Consider the following 23,277-nt stretch of genomic DNA (forward strand, 5'->3'; position numbering starts at 1 on the left):
AAGTATGCACTTTTGTTGTTTCTATTGCATTCAATGCATTTTGTCCTAAAACGAGCATTTGCTGTTTTCTCTTAAATGCAACATGGGAGAAAAATATTTCAAATCACATTTCTGGGTCTTGGTCTTCAACACAATCTGTGGAATTTTTAGCTGTCTGTGTTTGCTACAAGAGGAGATATCACAAAGTATGCACTTTTGTTGTTTCTATTGCATTCAATGCATTTTGTCCTAAAACGAGCATTTGCTGTTTTCTCTTAAATGCAACATGGGAGAAAAATATTTCAAATCACATTTCTGGGTCTTGGTCTTCAACACAATCTGTGAAATTTTGAGCTGTCTGTGTTTGCTACAAGAGGAGATATCACAAAGTATGCACTTTTGTTTCCATTGGTTTCAATGCATTTTGGCCTAAAACAAGCATTTGCTGTTTTATCTTAAAACGACACGGGAGAAAAACCGTTTCACATCACATTTGTGGGTCTTGATCTTCAACACTATCTGTGAAATTTTGAGCTGTCTGTGTTTGCTACAAGAGGAGATATCACAAAGTATGCGCTTTTGTTGTTTCCATTGGTTTCAATGCATTTTGGCCTAAAATGAGCATTTGCTGTTTTCTCTTAAATGCAACATGCGAGAAAAACCAAATCACATCACATTTGTGGGTCTTGGTCTTCAACACAATCTGTGAAATTTTGAGCTGTCTGTGTTTGCTACAAGAGGAGATATCACAAAGTATGCGCTTTTGTTGTTTCCATTGGTTTCAATGCATTTTGGCCTTAAACGAGCATTTGCTGTTTTCTCTTAAATGCAATTTGGGAGAAAAACCATTTCACATCACATTTGTGGGTCTTGGTCTTCAACACAATCTGTGAAATTTTGAGCTGTCTGTGTTTGCTACAAGAGGAGATATCACAAAGTATGCACTTTTGTTGTTTCCATTGCATTCATTGCAGTTTGTCCTAAAACGAGCATTTGCTGTTTTCTCTTAAAACCCTACATGGGAGTAAAACCATTTCACATGACATTTGTGGGTCTTGGTCGTCAACACATTCTGTGAAATTTTGAGCTGTCTGTGTTTGCTACAAGAGGAGATATCACAAAGTATGCACTTTTGTTGTTTCCGTTGGTTCAATGCATTTTGGCCTTAAACGAGCATTTGATGTTTTTTCTCTTAAACGCAAAGTGGGAGAAATACCATTTCACATCACATTTGTGGGTCTTGGTCTACAACACAATCTGTGAAATTTTGAGCTGTCTGTGTTTGGTACAAGAGGAGATATCGCAAAGTATGCACTTTTGTTGTTTCCAATGCATTCAAAGCAATTTGTCCTAAAATGAGCATTTGCTGTTTACTCTTAAATGCAACATGCGAGAAAAACCAAATCACATCACATTTGTGGGCCTTGGTCTTCAACACAATCTGTGAAATTTTGAGCTGTCTGTGTTTGCTACAAGAGGAGATATCACAAAGTATGCGCTTTTGTTGTTTCCATTGGTTTCAATGCATTTTGGCCTTAAACGAGCATTTGCTGTTTTCTCTTAAGTGCAACATGGGAGAAAAATATTTCAAATCACATTTCTGGGTCTTGGTCTTCAACACAATCTGTAAAATTTTGAGCTGTCTGTGTTTGCTACAAGAGGAGATATCACAAAGTATGCACTTTTGTTTCCATTAGTTTCAATGCATTTTGGCCTAAAACGAGCATTTGCTGTTTTCTCTTAAAACGCAACATGGGAGTTAAACCATTTCACATCACATTTGTGGGTCTTGGTCTTCAACACAATCTGTGAAATTTTTAGCTGTCTGTGTTTGCTACAAGAGGAGATATCACAAAGTATGCGCTTTTGTTGTTTCCATTGGTTTCAATGCATTTTGTCCTTAAACGAGCATTTGCTGTTTTCTCTTAAATGCAACATGCGAGAAAAACCATTTCACATCACATTTGTGGGTCTTGGTCTTCAACACAATCTGTGGAATTTTGAGCTGTCTGTGTTTGCTACAAGAGGAGATATCACAAAGTATGCGCTTTTGTTGTTTCCATTGGTTTCAATGCATTTTGGCCTAAAACGAGCATTTGCTGTTTTCTCTTAAACGCAACATGGGAGAAAAACCATTTCACATCACATTTGTGGGTCTTGGTCTTCAACACATCCAGTGAAATTTTGAGCTGTCTGTGTTTGCTACAAGAGGAGATATCACAAAGTATGCACTTTTGTTGTTTCTATTGCATTCAATGCATTTTGTCCTAAAACGAGCATTTGCTGTTTTCTCTTAAATGCAACATGGGAGAAAAATATTTCAAATCACATTTCTGGGTCTTGGTCTTCAACACAATCTGTGGAATTTTTAGCTGTCTGTGTTTGCTACAAGAGGAGATATCACAAAGTATGCACTTTTGTTGTTTCTATTGCATTCAATGCATTTTGTCCTAAAACGAGCATTTGCTGTTTTCTCTTAAATGCAACATGGGAGAAAAATATTTCAAATCACATTTCTGGGTCTTGGTCTTCAACACAATCTGTGAAATTTTGAGCTGTCTGTGTTTGCTACAAGAGGAGATATCACAAAGTATGCACTTTTGTTTCCATTGGTTTCAATGCATTTTGGCCTAAAACAAGCATTTGCTGTTTTATCTTAAAACGACACGGGAGAAAAACCGTTTCACATCACATTTGTGGGTCTTGATCTTCAACACTATCTGTGAAATTTTGAGCTGTCTGTGTTTGCTACAAGAGGAGATATCACAAAGTATGCGCTTTTGTTGTTTCCATTGGTTTCAATGCATTTTGGCCTAAAATGAGCATTTGCTGTTTTCTCTTAAACGCAACATGCGAGAAAAACCAAATCACATCACATTTGTGGGTCTTGGTCTTCAACACAATCTGTGAAATTTTGAGCTGTCTGTGTTTGCTACAAGAGGAGATATCACAAAGTATGCGCTTTTGTTGTTTCCATTGGTTTCAATCCATTTTGGCCTTAAACGAGCATTTGCTGTTTTCTCTTAAATGCAATTTGGGAGAAAAACCATTTCACATCACATTTGTGGGTCTTGGTCTTCAACACAATCTGTGAAATTTTGAGCTGTCTGTGTTTGCTACAAGAGGAGATATCACAAAGTATGCACTTTTGTTGTTTCCATTGCATTCATTGCAGTTTGTCCTAAAACGAGCATTTGCTGTTTTCTCTTAAAACCCAACATGGGAGTAAAACCATTTCACATGACATTTGTGGGTCTTGGTCGTCAACACATTCTGTGAAATTTTGAGCTGTCTGTGTTTGCTACAAGAGGAGATATCACAAAGTATGCACTTTTGTTGTTTCCGTTGGTTCAATGCATTTTGGCCTTAAACGAGCATTTGATGTTTTTTCTCTTAAACGCAAAGTGGGAGAAAAACCATTTCAGATCACATTTGTGGGTCTTGGTCTTCAACACAATCTGTGGAATTTTGAGCTGTCTGTGTTTGCTAGAAGAGGAGATATCACAAAGTATGCATTTTTCTTGTTTCCATTGGTTTCAATGCATTTTGGCCTTAAACGAGCATTTGCTGTTTTCTCTTAAACGCAATATGGGAGAAATACCATTTCACATCACATTTGTGGGTCTTGGTCTACAACACAATCTGTGAAATTTTGAGCTGTCTGTGTTTGGTACAAGAGGAGATATCGCAAAGTATGCACTTTTGTTGTTTCCAATGCATTCAAAGCATTTTGTCCTAAAATGAGCATTTGCTGTTTACTCTTAAATGCAACATGCGAGAAAAACCAAATCACATCACATTTGTGGGCCTTGGTCTTCAACACAATCTGTGAAATTTTGAGCTGTCTGTGTTTGCTACAAGAGGAGATATCACAAAGTATGCGCTTTTGTTGTTTCCATTGGTTTCAATGCATTTTGGCCTTAAACGAGCATTTGCTGTTTTCTCTTAAGTGCAACATGGGAGAAAAATATTTCAAATCACATTTCTGGGTCTTGGTCTTCAACACAATCTGTAAAATTTTGAGCTGTCTGTGTTTGCTACAAGAGGAGATATCACAAAGTATGCACTTTTGTTTCCATTAGTTTCAATGCATTTTGGCCTAAAACGAGCATTTGCTGTTTTCTCTTAAAACGCAACATGGGAGTTAAACCATTTCACATCACATTTGTGGGTCTTGGTCTTCAACACAATCTGTGAAATTTTGAGCTGTCTGTGTTTGCTACAAGAGGAGATATCACAAAGTATGCGCTTTTGTTGTTTCCATTGGTTTCAATGCATTTTGTCCTAAAACGAGCATTTACTGTTTTCTCTTAAACGCAATATGGGAAAAAAACCATTTCACATCACATTTGTGAGTCTTGGTCTTCAACACAATCTGTGAAATTTTGAGCTGTCTGTGTTTGCTACAAGCGGAGATATCACAAAGTATGCACTTTTGTTGTTTCCATTGGTTTCAATGCATTTTGGCCTAAAACGAGTATTTACTGTTTTCTCTTAAACGCAATATGGGAAAAAAACCATTTCACATCACATTTGTGGGTCTTGGTCTTCAACACAATCTGTGAAATTTTGAGCTGTCTGTGTTTGCTACAAGCAGAGATATCACAAAGTATGCACTTTTGTTGTTTCCATTGGTTTCAATGCATTTTGGCCTAAAACGAGTATTTGCTGCTTTCTCTTAAACGCAACACGGGAGAATAACCGTTTCACATCACATTTGTGGCTCTTGATCTTCAACACTATCTGTGAAATTTTGAGCTGTCTGTGTTTGCTACAAGAGGAGATATCACAAAGTATGTGCTTTTGTTGTTTCCATTGGTTTCAATGCATTTTGTCCTTAAACGAGCATTTGCTGTTTTCTCTTAAATGCAACATGCGAGAAAAACCATTTCATATCACATTTGTGGGTCTTGGTCTTCAACACAATCTGTGGAATTTTGAGCTGTCTGTGTTTGCTACAAGAGGAGATATCACAAAGTATGCGCTTTTGTTGTTTCCATTGGTTTCAATGCATTTTGGCCTTAAACGAGCATTTGCTGTTTTCTCTTAAATGCAATTTGGGAGAAAAACCATTTCACATCACATTTGTGGGTCTTGGTCTTCAACACAATCTGTGAAATTTTGAGCTGTCTGTGTTTGCTACAAGAGGAGATATCACAAAGTATGCACTTTTGTTGTTTCCATTGCATTCATTGCAGTTTGTCCTAAAACGAGCATTTGCTGTTTTCTCTTAAAACCCAACATGGGAGAAAAACCATTTCACATGACATTTGTGGGTCTTGGTCGTCAACACAATCTGTGAAATTTTGAGCTGTCTGTGTTTGCTACAAGAGGAGATATCACAAAGTATGCACTTTTGTTGTTTCCGTTGGTTCAATGCATTTTGGCCTTAAACGAGCATTTGATGTTTTTTCTCTTAAACGCAAAGTGGGAGAAAAACCATTTCAGATCACATTTGTGGGTCTTGGTCTTCAACACAATCTGTGGAATTTTGAGCTGTCTGTGTTTGCTAGAAGAGGAGATATCACAAAGTATGCATTTTTCTTGTTTCCATTGGTTTCAATGCATTTTGGCCTTAAACGAGCATTTGCTGTTTTCTCTTAAACGCAATATGGGAGAAATACCATTTCACATCACATTTGTGGGTCTTGGTCTACAACACAATCTGTGAAATATTGAGCTGTCTGTGTTTGGTACAAGAGGAGATATCGCAAAGTATGCACTTTTGTTGTTTCCAATGCATTCAAAGCATTTTGTCCTAAAACGAGCATTTGCTGTTTTCTCTTAAAACGCAACATGGGAGTTAAACAATTTCACATCACATTTGTCGGTCTTGGTCTTCAACACAATCTGTGAAATTTTGAGCTGTCTGTGTTTGCTACAAGAGGAGATATCACAAAGTATGCACTTTTGTTTCCATTGGTTTCAATGCATTTTGGCCTAAAACAAGCATTTGCTGTTTTATCTTAAAATGACACGGGAGAAAAACCGTTTCACATCACATTTGTGGGTCTTGATCTTCAACACTATCTGTGAAATTTTGAGCTGTCTGTGTTTGCTACAAGAGGAGATATCACAAAGTATGTGCTTTTGTTGTTTCCATTGGTTTCAATGCATTTTGGCCTAAAACGTGCATTTGCTGTTTTCTCTTAAACGCAACGTGGGAGAAAAACCATTTCACATCACATTTGTGGGTCTTGGTCTTCAACACAATCTGTGAAATTTTGAGCTGTCTGTGTTTGCTACAAGAGGAGATATCACAAAGTATGCGCTTTTGTTGTTTCCATTGGTTTCAATGCATTTTGGCCTAAAATGAGCATTTGCTGTTTACTCTTAAATGCAACATGCGAGAAAAACCAAATCACATCACATTTGTGGGTCTTGGTCTTCAACACAATCTGTGAAATTTTGAGCTGTCTGTGTTTGCTACAAGAGGAGATATCACAAAGTATGCGCTTTTGTTGTTTCCATTGGTTTCAATGCATTTTGGCCTTAAACGAGCATTTGCTGTTTTCTCTTAAATGCAACATGGGAGAAAAATATTTCAAATCGCATTTCTGGGTCTTGGTCTTCAACACAATCTGTGAAATTTTGAGCTGTCTGTGTTTGCTACAAGAGGAGATATCACAAAGTATGCACTTTTGTTTCCATTAGTTTCAATGCATTTTGGCCTAAAACGAGCATTTGCTGTTTTCTCTTAAAACGCAACATGGGAGTTAAACAATTTCACATCACATTTGTGGGTCTTGGTCTTCAACACAATCTGTGAAATTTTGAGCTGTCTGTGTTTGCTACAAGCGGAGATATCACAAAGTATGCACTTTTGTTGTTTCCATTGGTTTCAATGCATTTTGGCCTAAAACGAGTATTTACTGTTTTCTCTTAAACGCAATATGGGAAAAAAACCATTTCACATCACATTTGTGGGTCTTGGTCTTCAACACAATCTGTGAAATTTTGAGCTGTCTGTGTTTGCTACAAGCAGAGATATCACAAAGTATGCACTTTTGTTGTTTCCATTGGTTTCAATGCATTTTGGCCTAAAACGAGTATTTGCTGCTTTCTCTTAAACGCAACACGGGAGAATAACCGTTTCACATCACATTTGTGGGTCTTGATCTTCAACACTATCTGTGAAATTTTGAGCTGTCTGTGTTTGCTACAAGAGGAGATATCACAAAGTATGCACTTTTGTTGTTTCCGTTGGTTCAATGCATTTTGGCCTTAAACGAGCATTTGCTGTTTTTTCTCTTAAACGCAAAGTGGGAGAAAAACCATTTCACATCACATTTGTGGGTCTTGGTCTTCAACACAATCTGTGGAATTTTGAGCTGTCTGTGTTTGCTACAAGAGGAGATATCAGAAAGTATGCGCTTTTGTTGTTTCCATTGGTTTCAATGCATTTTGGCCTTAAACGAGCATTTGCTGTTTTCTCTTAAATGCAACATGCGAGAAAAACCATTTCACATCACATTTGTGGGTCTTGGTCTTCAACACAATCTGTGGAATTTTGAGCTGTCTGTGTTTGCTACAAGAGGAGATATCACAAAGTATGCGTTTTTCTTGTTTACATTGGTTTCAATGCATTTTGGCATAAAATGAGCATTTGCTGTTTTCTCTTAAATGCAACGTGGGAGAAGAAACATTTCAAATCACATTTGTGGGTCTTGGTCTTCAACACAATCTGTGAAATTTTGAGCTGTCTGTGTTTGCTACAAGAGGAGATATCACAAAGTATGCACTTTTGTTGTTTCTATTGCAATCAATGCATTTTGTCCTAAATTGAGCATTTGCTGTTTTCTCTTAAATGCAACATGGGAGAAAAATATTTCACATCACATTTCTGGGTCTTGGTCTTCAACACAATCTGTCGAATTTTGAGCTGTCTGTGCTTGCTACAAGAGGAGATATCACAAAGTAAGCGCTTTTGTTGTTTCCTTTGGTTTCAATGCATTTTTGCCTAAAACAAGCATTTGCTGTTTTCTCTTAAACGCAACGTGGGAGAAAAACCATTTCACATCACATTTGTTTGTCTTGGTCTTCAACACAATCTGTGAAATTTTGAGCTGTCTGTGTTTGCTACAAGAGGAGATATCACAAAGTATGCGCTTTTGTTGTTTCCATTGGTTTCAATGCATTTTGGCCTAAAACGAGCATTTGCTGTTTTCTCTTAAACGCAACATGGGAGAAAAACCATTTCACATCACATTTGTGGGTCTTAGTCTTCAACACAATCTGTGGAATTTTGAGCTGTCTGTGTTTGCTACAAGAGGAGATATCACAAAGTATGCACTTTTGTTGTTTCTATTGCATTCAATGCATTTTGTCCTAAAATGAGCATTTGCTGTTTTCTCTTAAATGCAACATGGGAGAAAAATATTTCAAATCACATTTCTGGGTCTTGGTCTTCAACACAATCTGTGAAATTTTGAGCTGTCTGTGTTTGCTACAAGAGGAGATATCACAAAGTATGCACTTTTGTTTCCATTGGTTTCAATGCATTTTGGCCTAAAACAAGCATTTGCTGTTTTATCTTAAAACGACACGGGAGAAAAACCGTTTCACATCACATTTGTGGGTCTTGATCTTCAACACTATCTGTGAAATTTTGAGCTGTCTGTGTTTGCTACAAGAGGAGATATCACAAAGTATGCGCTTTTGTTGTTTCCATTGGTTTCAATGCATTTTGGCCTAAAATGAGCATTTGCTGTTTACTCTTAAATGCAACATGCGAGAAAAACCAAATCACATCACATTTGTGGGTCTTGGTCTTCAACACAATCTGTGAAATTTTGAGCTGTCTGTGTTTGCTACAAGAGGAGATATCACAAAGTATGCGCTTTTGTTGTTTCCATTGGTTTCAATGCATTTTGGCCTTAAACGAGCATTTGCTGTTTTCTCTTAAATGCAACATGGGAGAAAAATATTTCAAATCACATTTGTGGGTCTTGGTCTTCAACACAATCTGTGAAATTTTGAGCTGTCTGTGTTGGCTACAAGAGGAGATATCACAAAGTATGCACTTTTGTTGTTTCCATTGGTTTCAATGCATTTTGGCCTAAAACGAGTATTTACTGTTTTCTCTTAAACGCAATATGGGAAAAAAACCATTTCACATCACTTTTGTGGGTCTTGGTCTTCAACACAATCTGTGAAATTTTGAGCTGTCTGTGTTAGCTACAAGCAGAGATATCACAAAGTATGCACTTTTGTTGTTTCCATTGGTTTCAATGCATTTTGGCCTAAAACGAGTATTTGCTGCTTTCTCTTAAACGCAACACGGGAGAATAACCGTTTCACATCACATTTGTGGGTCTTGATCTTCAACACTATCTGTGAAATTTTGAGCTGTCTGTGTTTGCTACAAGAGGAGATATCACAAAGTATGTGCTTTTGTTGTTTCCATTGGTTTCAATGCATTTTGGCCTTAAACGAGCATTTGCTGTTTTCTCTTAAATGCAACATGCGAGAAAAACCATTTCATATCACATTTGTGGGTCTTGGTCTTCAACACAATCTGTGGAATTTTGAGCTGTCTGTGTTTGCTACAAGAGGAGATATCACAAAGTATGCGTTTTTCTTGTTTACATTGGTTTCAATGCATTTTGGCGTAAAATGAGCATTTGCTGTTTTCTCTTAAACGCAATGTGGGAGAAAAAACATTTCAAATCACATTTGTGGGTCTTGGTCTTCAACACAATCTGTGAAATTTTGAGCTGTCTGTGTTTGCTACAAGAGGAGATATCACAAAGTAAGCACTTTTGTTGTTTCTATTGCATTCAATGCATTTTGTCCTAAAAAGAGCATTTGCTGTTTTCTCTTAAATGCAACATGGGAGAAAAATATTTCAAAACACATTTCTGGGTCTTGGTCTTCAACACGATCTGTGAAATTTTGAGCTGTCTGTGTTTGGTACAAGAGGAGATATCACAAAGTATGCGTTTTTCTTGTTTACATTGGTTTCAATGCATTTTGGCGTAAAATAAGCATTTGCTGTTTTCTCTTAAACGCAACATGGGAGAAAAAACATTTCAAATCACATTTGTGGGTCTTGGTCTTCAACACAATCTGTGAAATTTTGACCTGTCTGTGTTTGCTACAAGAGGAGATATCACAAAGTATGCGCTTTTGTTGTTTCCATTGGTTTCAATGCATTTTGGCCTTAAACGAGCATTTGCTGTTTTCTCTTAAAATGCAACATGGGAGTAAAACCATTTCACATCATATTTGTGGGTCTTGGTCATCAACACAATCTGTGAAATTTTGAGCTGTCTGTGTTTGCTACAAGAGGAGATATCAGAAAGTATGCGCTTTTGTTGTTTCCATTGGTTTCAATGCATTTTGGCCTTAAACGAGCATTTGCTGTTTTCTCTTAAATGCAATGTGGGAGAAGAAACATTTCAAATCACATTTGTGGGTCTTGGTCTTCAACACAATCTGTGAAATTTTGAGCTGTCTGTGTTTGCTACAAGAGGAGATATCACAAAGTATGCACTTTTGTTGTTTCTATTGCAATCAATGCATTTTGTCCTAAATTGAGCATTTGCTGTTTTCTCTTAAATGCAACATGGGAGAAAAATATTTCACATCACATTTCTGGGTCTTGGTCTTCAACACAATCTGTGGAATTTTGAGCTGTCTGTGCTTGCTACAAGAGGAGATATCACAAAGTAAGCGCTTTTGTTGTTTCCTTTGGTTTCAATGCATTTTTGCCTAAAACAAGCATTTGCTGTTTTCTCTTAAACGCAACATGGGAGAAAAACCATTTCACATCACATTTGTGGGTCTTGGTCTTCAACACAATCTGTGGAATTTTGAGCTGTCTGTGTTTGCTACAAGAGGAGATATCACAAAGTATGCACTTTTGTTGTTTCTATTGCATTCAATGCATTTTGTCCTAAAACGAGCATTTACTGTTTTCTCTTAAATGCAACATGGGAGAAAAATATTTCAAATCACATTTCTGGGTCTTGGTCTTCAACACAATCTGTGAAATTTTGAGCTGTCTGTGTTTGCTACAAGAGGAGATATCACAAAGTATGCACTTTTGTTTCCATTGGTTTCAATGCATTTTGGCCTTAAACGAGCATTTGCTGTTTTCTCTTAAATGCAATTTGGGAGAAAAAGCATTTCACATCACATTTGTGGGTCTTGGTCTTCAACACAATCTGTGAAATTTTGAGCTGTCTGTGTTTGCTACAAGAGGAGATATCACAAAGTATGCACTTTTGTTGTTTCCATTGCATTCATTGCAGTTTGTCCTAAAACGAGCATTTGCTGTTTTCTCTTAAAACCCAACATGGGAGTAAAACCATTTCACATGACATTTGTGGGTCTTGGTCGTCAACACAATCTGTGAAATTTTGAGCTGTCTGTGTTTGCTACAAGAGGAGATATCACAAAGTATGCACTTTTGTTGTTTCCGTTGGTTCAATGCATTTTGGCCTTAAACGAGCATTTGATGTTTTTTCTCTTAAACGCAAAGTGGGAGAAAATCCATTTCAGATCACATTTGTGGGTCTTGGTCTTCAACACAATCTGTGGAATTTTGAGCTGTCTGTGTTTGCTACAAGAGGAGATATCACAAAGTATGCATTTTTCTTGTTTCCATTGGTTTCAATGCATTTTGGCCTTAAACGAGCATTTGCTGTTTTCTCTTAAACGCAATATGGGAGAAATACCATTTCACATCACATTTGTGGGTCTTGGTCTACAACACAATCTGTGAAATTTTGAGCTGTCTGTGTTTGGTACAAGAGGAGATATCGCAAAGTATGCACTTTTGTTGTTTCCAATGCATTCAAAGCATTTTGTCCTAAAACGAGCATTTGCTGTTTTCTCTTAAAACGCAACATGGGAGTTAAACCATTTCACATCACATTTGTCGGTCTTGGTCTTCAACACAATCTGTGAAATTTTGAGCTGTCTGTGTTTGCTACAAGAGGAGATATCACAACGTATGCACTTTTGTTTCCATTGGTTTCAATGCATTTTGGCCTAAAACAAGCATTTGCTGTTTTATCTTAAAATGACACGGGAGAAAAACCGTTTCACATCACATTTGTGGGTCTTGATCTTCAACACTATCTGTGAAATTTTGAGCTGTCTGTGTTTGCTACAAGAGGAGATATCACAAAGTATGCGCTTTTGTTGTTTCCATTGGTTTCAATGCATTTTGGCCTAAAACGTGCATTTGCTGTTTTCTCTTAAACGCAACGTGGGAGAAAAACCATTTCACATCACATTTGTGGGTCTTCGTCTTCAACACAATCTGTGAAATTTTGAGCTGTCTGTGTTTGCTACAAGAGGAGATATCACAAAGTATGCGCTTTTGTTGTTTCCATTGGTTTCAATGCATTTTGGCCTAAAATGAGCATTTGCTGTTTACTCTTAAATGCAACATGCGAGAAAAACCAAATCACATCACATTTGTGGGCCTTGGTCTTCAACACAATCTGTGAAATTTTGAGCTGTCTGTGTTTGCTACAAGAGGAGATATCACAAAGTATGCGCTTTTGTTGTTTCCATTGGTTTCAATGCATTTTGGCCTTAAACGAGCATTTGCTGTTTTCTCTTAAATGCAACATGGGAGAAAAATATTTCAAATCACATTTCTGGGTCTTGGTCTTCAACACAATCTGTGAAATTTTGAGCTGTCTGTGTTTGCTACAAGAGGAGATATCACAAAGTATGCACTTTTGTTTCCATTAGTTTCAATGCATTTTGGCCTAAAACGAGCATTTGCTGTTTTCTCTTAAAATGCAACATGGGAGTTAAACCATTTCACATCACATTTGTGGGTCTTGGTCTTCAACACAATCTGTGAAATTTTGAGCTGTCTGTGTTTGCTACAAGAGGAGATATCACAAAGTATGCGCTTTTGTTGTTTCCATTGGTTTCAATGCATTTTGTCCTAAAACGAGCATTTACTCTTTTCTCTTAAACGCAATATGGGAAAAAAACCATTTCACATCACATTTGTGAGTCTTGTTCTTCAACACAATCTGTGAAATTTTGAGCTGTCTGTGTTTGCTACAAGCGGAGATATCACAAAGTATGCACTTTTGTTGTTTCCATTGGTTTCAATGCATTTTGGCCTAAAACGAGTATTTACTGTTTTCTCTTAAACGCAATATGGGAAAAAAACCATTTCACATCACATTTGTGGGTCTTGGTCTTCAACACAATCTGTGAAATTTTGAGCTGTCTGTGTTTGCTACAAGCAGAGATATCACAAAGTATGCACTTTTGTTGTTTCCATTGGTTTCAATGCATTTTGGCCTAAAACGAGTATTTGCTGCTTTCTCTTAAACGCAACACGGTAGAATAACCGTTTCACATCACATTTGTGGGTCTTGATCTTCAACACTATCTGTGAAATTTTGAGCTGTCTGTGTTTGCCACAAGAGGAGATATCACAAAGTATGTGCTTTTGTTGTTTCCATTGGTTTCAATGCATTTTGGCCTTAAACGAGCATTTGCTGGTTTCTCTTAAATGCAACATGCGAGAAAAACCATTTCATATCACATTTGTGGGTCTTGGTCTTCAACACAATCTGTGGAATTTTGAGCTGTCTGTGTTTGCTACAAGAGGAGATATCACAAAGTATGCGTTTTTCTTGTTTACATTGGTTTCAATGCATTTTGGCGTAAAATGAGCATTTGCTGTTTTCTCTTAAATGCAATGTGGGAGAAAAAACATTTCAAATCACATTTGTGGGTCTTGGTCTTCAACACAATCTGTGAAATTTTGAGCTGTCTGTGTTTGCTACAAGAGGAGATATCACAAAGTAAGCACTTTTGTTGTTTCTATTGCATTCAATGCATTTTGTCCTAAAAAGAGCATTTGCTGTTTTCTCTTAAATGCAACATGGGTGAAAAATATTTCAAATCACATTTCTGGGTCTTGGTCTTCAACACGATCTGTGAAATTTTGAGCTGTCTGTGTTTGGTACAAGAGGAGATATCACAAAGTATGCGTTTTTCTTGTTTACATTGGTTTCAATGCATTTTGGCGTAAAATAAGCATTTGCTGTTTTCTCTTAAATGCAACATGGGAGAAAAAACATTTCAAATCACATTTGTGGGTCTTGGTCTTCAACACAATCTGTGAAATTTTGACCTGTCTGTGTTTGCTACAAGAGGAGATATCACAAAGTATGCGCTTTTGTTGTTTCCATTGGTTTCAATGCATTTTGGCTTTAAACGAGCATTTGCTGTTTTCTCTTAAAATGCAACATGGGAGTAAAACCATTTCACATCATATTTGTGGGTCTTGGTCATCAACACAATCTGTGAAATTTTGAGCTGTCTGTGTTTGCTACAAGAGGAGATATCACAAAGTATGCACTTTTGTTGTTTCCGTTGGTTCAATGCATTTTGGCCTTAAACGAGCATTTGCTGTTTTTTCTCTTAAACGCAAAGTGGGAGAAAAACCATTTCACATCACATTTGTGGGTCTTGGTCTTCAACACAATCTGTGGAATTTTGAGCTGTCTGTGTTTGCTACAAGAGGAGATATCAGAAAGTATGCGATTTTGTTGTTTCCATTGGTTTCAATGCATTTTGGCCTTAAACGAGCATTTGCTGTTTTCTCTTAAATGCAACATGCGAGAAAAACCATTTCACATCACATTTGTGGGTCTTGGTCTTCAACACAATCTGTGAAATTTTGAGCTGTCTGTGTTTGCTACAAGAGGAGATATCACAAAGTATGCGTTTTTCTTGTTTACATTGGTTTCAATGCATTTTGGCGTAAAATGAGCATTTGCTGTTTTCTCTTAAATGCAATGTGGGAGAAGAAACATTTCAAATCACATTTGTGGGTCTTGGTCTTCAACACAATCTGTGAAATTTTGAGCTGTCTGTGTTTGCTACAAGAGGAGATATCACAAAGTATGCACTTTTGTTGTTTCTATTGCAATCAATGCATTTTGTCCTAAATTGAGCATTTGCTGTTTTCTCTTAAATGCAACATGGGAGAAAAATATTTCACATCACATTTCTGGGTCTTGGTCTTCAACACAATCTGTGGAATTTTGAGCTGTCTGTGCTTGCTACAAGAGGAGATATCACAAAGTAAGCGCTTTTGTTGTTTCCTTTGGTTTCAATGCATTTTTGCCTAAAACAAGCATTTGCTGTTTTCTCTTAAACGCAACATGGGAGAAAAACCATTTCACATCACATTTGTGGGTCTTGGTCTTCAACACAATCTGTGGAATTTTGAGCTGTCTGTGTTTGCTACAAGAGGAGATATCACAAAGTATGCACTTTTGTTGTTTCTATTGCATTCAATGCATTTTGTCCTAAAACGAGCATTTGCTGTTTTCTCTTAAATGCAACATGGGAGAAAAATATTTCAAAATCACATTTCTGGGTCTTGGTCTTCAACACAATCTGTGAAATTTTGAGCTGTCTGTGTTTGCTACAAGAGGAGATATCACAAAGTATGCACTTTTGTTTCCATTGGTTTCAATGCATTTTGGCCTTAAACGAGCATTTGCTGTTTTCTCTTAAATGCAATTTGGGAGAAAAAGCATTTCACATCACATTTGTGGGTCTTGGTCTTCAACACAATCTGTGAAATTTTGAGCTGTCTGTGTTTGCTACAAGAGGAGATATCACAAAGTATGCACTTTTGTTGTTTCCATTGCATTCATTGCAGTTTGTCCTAAAACGAGCATTTGCTGTTTTCTCTTAAAACCCAACATGGGAGTAAAACCATTTCACATGACATTTGTGGGTCTTGGTCGTCAACACAATCTGTGAAATTTTGAGCTGTCTGTGTTTGCTACAAGAGGAGATATCACAAAGTATGCACTTTTGTTGTTTCCGTTGGTTCAATGCATTTTGGCCTTAAACGAGCATTTGATGTTTTTTCTCTTAAACGCAAAGTGGGAGAAAAACCATTTCAGATCACGTTTGTGGGTCTTGGTCTTCAACACAATCTGTGGAATTTTGAGCTGTCTGTGTTTGCTACAAGAGGAGATATCACAAAGTATGCATTTTTCTTGTTTCCATTGGTTTCAATGCATTTTGGCCTTAAACGAGCATTTGCTGTTTTCTCTTAAACGCAATATGGGAGAAATACCATTTCACATCACATTTGTGGGTCTTGGTCTACAACACAATCTGTGAAATATTGAGCTGTCTGTGTTTGGTACAAGAGGAGATATCGCAAAGTATGCACTTTTGTTGTTTCCAATGCATTCAAAGCATTTTGTCCTAAAACGAGCATTTGCTGTTTTCTCTTAAAACGCAACATGGGAGTTAAACCATTTCACATCACATTTGTCGGTCTTGGTCTTCAACACAATCTGTGAAATTTTGAGCTGTCTGTGTTTGCTACAAGAGGAGATATCACAAAGTATGCACTTTTGTTTCCATTGGTTTCAATGCATTTTGGCCTAAAACAAGCATTTGCTGTTTTATCTTAAAACGACACGGGAGAAAAACCGTTTCACATCACATTTGTGGGTCTTGATCTTCAACACTATCTGTGAAATTTTGAGCTGTCTGTGTTTGCTACAAGAGGAGATATCACAAAGTATGCGCTTTTGTTGTTTCCATTGGTTTCAATGCATTTTGGCCTAAAACGTGCATTTGCTGTTTTCTCTTAAACGCAACGTGGGAGAAAAACCATTTCACATCACATTTGTGGGTCTTGGTCTTCAACACAATCTGTGAAATTTTGAGCTGTCTGTGTTTGCTACAAGAGGAGATATCACAAAGTATGCGCTTTTGTTGTTTCCATTGGTTTCAATGCATTTTGGCCTAAAATGAGCATTTGCTGTTTACTCTTAAATGCAACATGCGAGAAAAACCAAATCACATCACATTTGTGGGCCTTGGTCTTCAACACAATCTGTGAAATTTTGAGCTGTCTGTGTTTGCTACAAGAGGAGATATCACAAAGTATGCGCTTTTGTTGTTTCCATTGGTTTCAATGCATTTTGGCCTTAAACGAGCATTTGCTGTTTTCTCTTAAATGCAACATGGGAGAAAAATATTTCAAATCACATTTCTGGGTCTTGGTCTTCAACACAATCTGTGAAATTTTGAGCTGTCTGTGTTTGCTACAAGAGGAGATATCACAAAGTATGCACTTTTGTTTCCATTAGTTTCAATGCATTTTGGCCTAAAACGAGCATTTACTGTTTTCTCTTAAACGCAATATGGGAAAAAAACCCTTTCACATCACATTTGTGAGTCTTGGTCTTCAACACAATCTGTGAAATTTTGAGCTGTCTGTGTTTGATACAAGCGGAGATATCACAAAGTATGCGCTTTTGTTGTTTCCATTGGTTTCAATGCATTTTGGCCTTAAACGAGCATTTGCTGTTTTCTCTTAAATGCAACATGGGAGAAAAATATTTCAAATCACATTTCTGGGTCTTGGTCTTCAACACAATCTGTGAAATTTTGAGCTGTCTGTGTTTGCTACAAGAGGAGATATCACAAAGTATGCACTTTTGTTTCCATTAGTTTCAATGCATTTTGGCCTAAAACGAGCATTTACTGTTTTCTCTTAAACGCAATATGGGAAAAAAACCCTTTCACATCACATTTGTGAGTCTTGGTCTTCAACACAATCTGTGAAATTTTGAGCTGTCTGTGTTTGATACAAGCGGAGATATCACAAAGTATGCACTTTTGTTGTTTCCATTGGTTTCAATGCATTTTGGCCTAAAACGAGTATTTAATGTTTTCTCTTAAACGCAATATGGGAAAAAAACCATTTCACATCACATTTGTGGGTCTTGGTCTTCAACACAATCTGTGAAATTTTGAGCTGTCTGTGTTTGCTACAAGCAGAGATATCACAAAGTATGCACTTTTGTTGTTTCCATTGGTTTCAATGCATTTTGGCCTAAAACGAGTATTTGCTGCTTTCTCTTAAACGCAACACGGTAGAATAACCGTTTCACATCACATTTGTGGGTCTTGATCTTCAACACTATCTGTGAAATTTTGAGCTGTCTGTGTTTGCTACAAGAGGAGATATCACAAAGTATGTGCTTTTGTTGTTTCCATTGGTTTCAATGCATTTTGGCCTTAAACGAGCATTTGCTGGTTTCTCTTAAATGCAACATGCGAGAAAAACCATTTCATATCACATTTGTGGGTCTTGGTCTTCAACACAATCTGTGGAATTTTGAGCTGTCTGTGTTTGCTACAAGAGGAGATATCACAAAGTATGCGTTTTTCTTGTTTACATTGGTTTCAATGCATTTTGGCGTAAAATGAGCATTTGCTGTTTTCTCTTAAACGCAATGTGGGAGAAAAAACATTTCAAATCACATTTGTGGGTCTTGGTCTTCAACACAATCTGTGAAATTTTGAGCTGTCTGTGTTTGCTACAAGAGGAGATATCACAAAGTAAGCACTTTTGTTGTTTCTATTGCATTCAATGCATTTTGTCCTAAAAAGAGCATTTGCTGTTTTCTCTTAAACGCAACATGGGAGAAAAAACATTTCAAATCACATTTGTGGGTCTTGGTCTTCAACACAATCTGTGAAATTTTGACCTGTCTGTGTTTGCTACAAGAGGAGATATCACAAAGTATGCGCTTTTGTTGTTTCCATTGGTTTCAATGCATTTTGGCCTTAAACGAGCATTTGCTGTTTTCTCTTAAAATGCAACATGGGAGTAAAACCATTTCACATCATATTTGTGGGTCTTGGTCATCAACACAATCTGTGAAATTTTGAGCTGTCTGTGTTTGCTACAAGAGGAGATATCACAAAGTATGCACTTTTGTTGTTTCCGTTGGTTCAATGCATTTTGGCCTTAAACGAGCATTTGCTGTTTTTCTCTTAAATGCAAAGTGGGAGAAAAACCATTTCACATCACATTTGTGGGTCTTGGTCTTCAACACAATCTGTGGAATTTTGAGCTGTCTGTGTTTGCTACAAGAGGAGATATCAGAAAGTATGCGCTTTTGTTGTTTCCATTGGTTTCAATGCATTTTGGCCTTAAACGAGCATTTGCTGTTTTCTCTTAAATGCAACATGCGAGAAAAACCATTTCACATCAAATTTGTGGGTCTTGGTCTTCAACACAATCTGTGGAATTTTGAGCTGTCTGTGTTTGCTACAAGAGGAGATATCACAAAGTATGCGTTATTCTTGTTTACATTGGTTTCAATGCATTTTGGCGTAAAATGAGCATTTGCTGTTTTTTCTTAAACGCAACGTGGGAGAAGAAACATTTCAAATCACATTTGTGGGTCTTGGTCTTCAACACAATCTGTGAAATTTTGAGCTGTCTGTGTTTGCTACAAGAGGAGATATCACAAAGTATGCACTTTTGTTGTTTCTATTGCAATCAATGCATTTTGTCCTAAATTGAGCATTTGCTGTTTTCTCTTAAATGCAACATGGGAGAAAAATATTTCACATCACATTTCTGGGTCTTGGTCTTCAACACAATCTGTGGAATTTTGAGCTGTCTGTGCTTGCTACAAGAGGAGATATCACAAAGTAAGCGCTTTTGTTGTTTCCTTTGGTTTCAATGCATTTTTGCCTAAAACAAGCATTTGCTGTTTTCTCTTAAACGCAACGTGGGAGAAAAACCATTTCACATCACATTTGTTTGTCTTGGTCTTCAACACAATCTGTGAAATTTTGAGCTGTCTGTGTTTGCTACAAGAGGAGATATCACAAATTATGCGCTTTTGTTGTTTCCATTGGTTTCAATGCATTTTGGCCTAAAACGAGCATTTGCTGTTTTCTCTTAAACGCAATATGGGAAAAAAACCCTTTCACATCACATTTGTGAGTCTTGGTCTTCAACACAATCTGTGAAATTTTGAGCTGTCTGTGTTTGATACAAGCGGAGATATCACAAAGTATGCGCTTTTGTTGTTTCCATTGGTTTCAATGCATTTTGGCCTTAAACGAGCATTTGCTGTTTTCTCTTAAATGCAACATGGGAGAAAAATATTTCAAATCACATTTCTGGGTCTTGGTCTTCAACACAATCTGTGAAATTTTGAGCTGTCTGTGTTTGCTACAAGAGGAGATATCACAAAGTATGCACTTTTGTTTCCATTAGTTTCAATGCATTTTGGCCTAAAACGAGCATTTACTGTTTTCTCTTAAACGCAATATGGGAAAAAAACCCTTTCACATCACATTTGTGAGTCTTGGTCTTCAACACAATCTGTGAAATTTTGAGCTGTCTGTGTTTGATACAAGCGGAGATATCACAAAGTATGCACTTTTGTTGTTTCCATTGGTTTCAATGCATTTTGGCCTAAAACGAGTATTTACTGTTTTCTCTTAAACGCAATATGGGAAAAAAACCATTTCACATCACATTTGTGGGTCTTGGTCTTCAACACAATCTGTGAAATTTTGAGCTGTCTGTGTTTGCTACAAGCAGAGATATCACAAAGTATGCACTTTTGTTGTTTCCATTGGTTTCAATGCATTTTGGCCTAAAACGAGTATTTGCTGCTTTCTCTTAAACGCAACACGGTAGAATAACCGTTTCACATCACATTTGTGGGTCTTGATCTTCAACACTATCTGTGAAATTTTGAGCTGTCTGTGTTTGCTACAAGAGGAGATATCACAAAGTATGTGCTTTTGTTGTTTCCATTGGTTTCAATGCATTTTGGCCTTAAACGAGCATTTGCTGGTTTCTCTTAAATGCAACATGCGAGAAAAACCATTTCATATCACATTTGTGGGTCTTGGTCTTCAACACAATCTGTGGAATTTTGAGCTGTCTGTGTTTGCTACAAGAGGAGATATCACAAAGTATGCGTTTTTCTTGTTTACATTGGTTTCAATGCATTTTGGCGTAAAATGAGCATTTGCTGTTTTCTCTTAAACGCAATGTGGGAGAAAAAACATTTCAAATCACATTTGTGGGTCTTGGTCTTCAACACAATCTGTGAAATTTTGAGCTGTCTGCGTTTGCTACAAGAGGAGATATCACAAAGTAAGCACTTTTGTTGTTTCTATTGCATTCAATGCATTTTGTCCTAAAAAGAGCATTTGCTGTTTTCTCTTAAACGCAACATGGGAGAAAAAACATTTCAAATCACATTTGTGGGTCTTGGTCTTCAACACAATCTGTGAAATTTTGACCTGTCTGTGTTTGCTACAAGAGGAGATATCACAAAGTATGCGCTTTTGTTGTTTCCATTGGTTTCAATGCATTTTGGCCTTAAACGAGCATTTGCTGTTTTCTCTTAAAATGCAACATGGGAGTAAAACCATTTCACATCATATTTGTGGGTCTTGGTCATCAACACAATCTGTGAAATTTTGAGCTGTCTGTGTTTGCTACAAGAGGAGATATCACAAAGTATGCACTTTTGTTGTTTCCGTTGGTTCAATGCATTTTGGCCTTAAACGAGCATTTGCTGTTTTTCTCTTAAATGCAAAGTGGGAGAAAAACCATTTCACATCACATTTGTGGGTCTTGGTCTTCAACACAATCTGTGGAATTTTGAGCTGTCTGTGTTTGCTACAAGAGGAGATATCAGAAAGTATGCGCTTTTGTTGTTTCCATTGGTTTCAATGCATTTTGGCCTTAAACGAGCATTTGCTGTTTTCTCTTAAATGCAACATGCGAGAAAAACCATTTCACATCACATTTGTGGGTCTTGGTCTTCAACACAATCTGTGGAATTTTGAGCTGTCTGTGTTTGCTACAAGAGGAGATATCACAAAGTATGCGTTTTTCTTGTTTACATTGGTTTCAATGCATTTTGGCGTAAAATGAGCATTTGCTGTTTTTTCTTAAACGCAACGTGGGAGAAGAAACATTTCAAATCACATTTGTGGGTCTTGGTCTTCAACACAATCTGTGACATTTTGAGCTGTCTGTGTTTGCTACAAGAGGAGATATCACAAAGTATGCACTTTTGTTGTTTCTATTGCAATCAATGCATTTTGTCCTAAATTGAGCATTTGCTGTTTTCTCTTAAATGCAACATGGGAGAAAAATATTTCACATCACATTTCTGGGTCTTGGTCTTCAACACAATCTGTGGAATTTTGAGCTGTCTGTGCTTGCTACAAGAGGAGATATCACAAAGTAAGCGCTTTTGTTGTTTCCTTTGGTTTCAATGCATTTTTGCCTAAAACAAGCATTTGCTGTTTTCTCTTAAATGCAACGTGGGAGAAAAACCATTTCACATCACATTTGTGGGTCTTGATCTTCAACACTATCTGTGAAATTTTGAGCTGTCTGTGTTTGCTACAAGAGGAGATATCACAAAGTATGTGCTTTTGTTGTTTCCATTGGTTTCAATGCATTTTGGCCTAAAACGTGCATTTGCTGTTTTCTCTTAAACGCAACATGGGAGAAAAACCATTTCACATCACATTTGTGGGTCTTGGTCTTCAACACAATCTGTGAAATTTTGAGCTGTCTGTGTTTGCTACAAGAGGAGATATCACAAAGTATGCGCTTTTGTTGTTTCCATTGGTTTCAATGCATTTTGGCCTAAAACGAGCATTTGCTGTTTTCTCTTAAACGCAACATGGGAGAAAAACCATTTCACATCACATTTGTGGGTCTTGGTCTTCAACACAATCTGTGGAATTTTGAGCTGTCTGTGTTTGCTACAAGAGGAGATATCACAAAGTATGCACTTTTGTTGTTTCTATTGCATTCAATGCATTTTGTCCTAAAACAAGCATTTGCTGTTTTCTCTTAAATGCAACATGGGAGAAAAATATTTCAAATCACATTTCTGGGTCTTGGTCTTCAACACAATCTGTGAAATTTTGAGCTGTCTGTGTTTGCTACAAGAGGATATATCACAAAGTATGCACTTTTGTTTCCATTGGTTTCAATGCATTTTGGCCTAAAACAAGCATTTGCTGTTTTATCTTAAAACGACACGGGAGAAAAACCGTTTCACATCACATTTGTGGGTCTTGATCTTCAACACTATCTGTGAAATTTTGAGCTGTCTGTGTTTGCTACAAGAGGAGATATCACAAAGTATGCGCTTTTGTTGTTTCCATTGGTTTCAATGCATTTTGGCCTAAAATGAGCATTTGCTGTTTACTCTTAAATGCAACATGCGAGAAAAACCAAATCACATCACATTTGTGGGTCTTGGTCTTCAACACAATCTGTGAAATTTTGAGCTGTCTTTGTTTGCTACAAGAGGAGATATCACAAAGTATGCGCTTTTGTTGTTTCCATTGGTTTCAATGCATTTTGGCCTTAAACGAGCATTTGCTGTTTTCTCTTAAATGCAACATGGGAGAAAAATATTTCAAATCACATTTCTGGGTCTTGGTCTTCAACACAATCTGTGAAATTTT

This window comes from Taudactylus pleione, unplaced genomic scaffold, assembly GCF_031769625.1.
Source record: "Taudactylus pleione unplaced genomic scaffold, aTauple2 ptg000760l, whole genome shotgun sequence".
Lineage (NCBI taxonomy): Eukaryota > Metazoa > Chordata > Amphibia > Anura > Myobatrachidae > Taudactylus > Taudactylus pleione.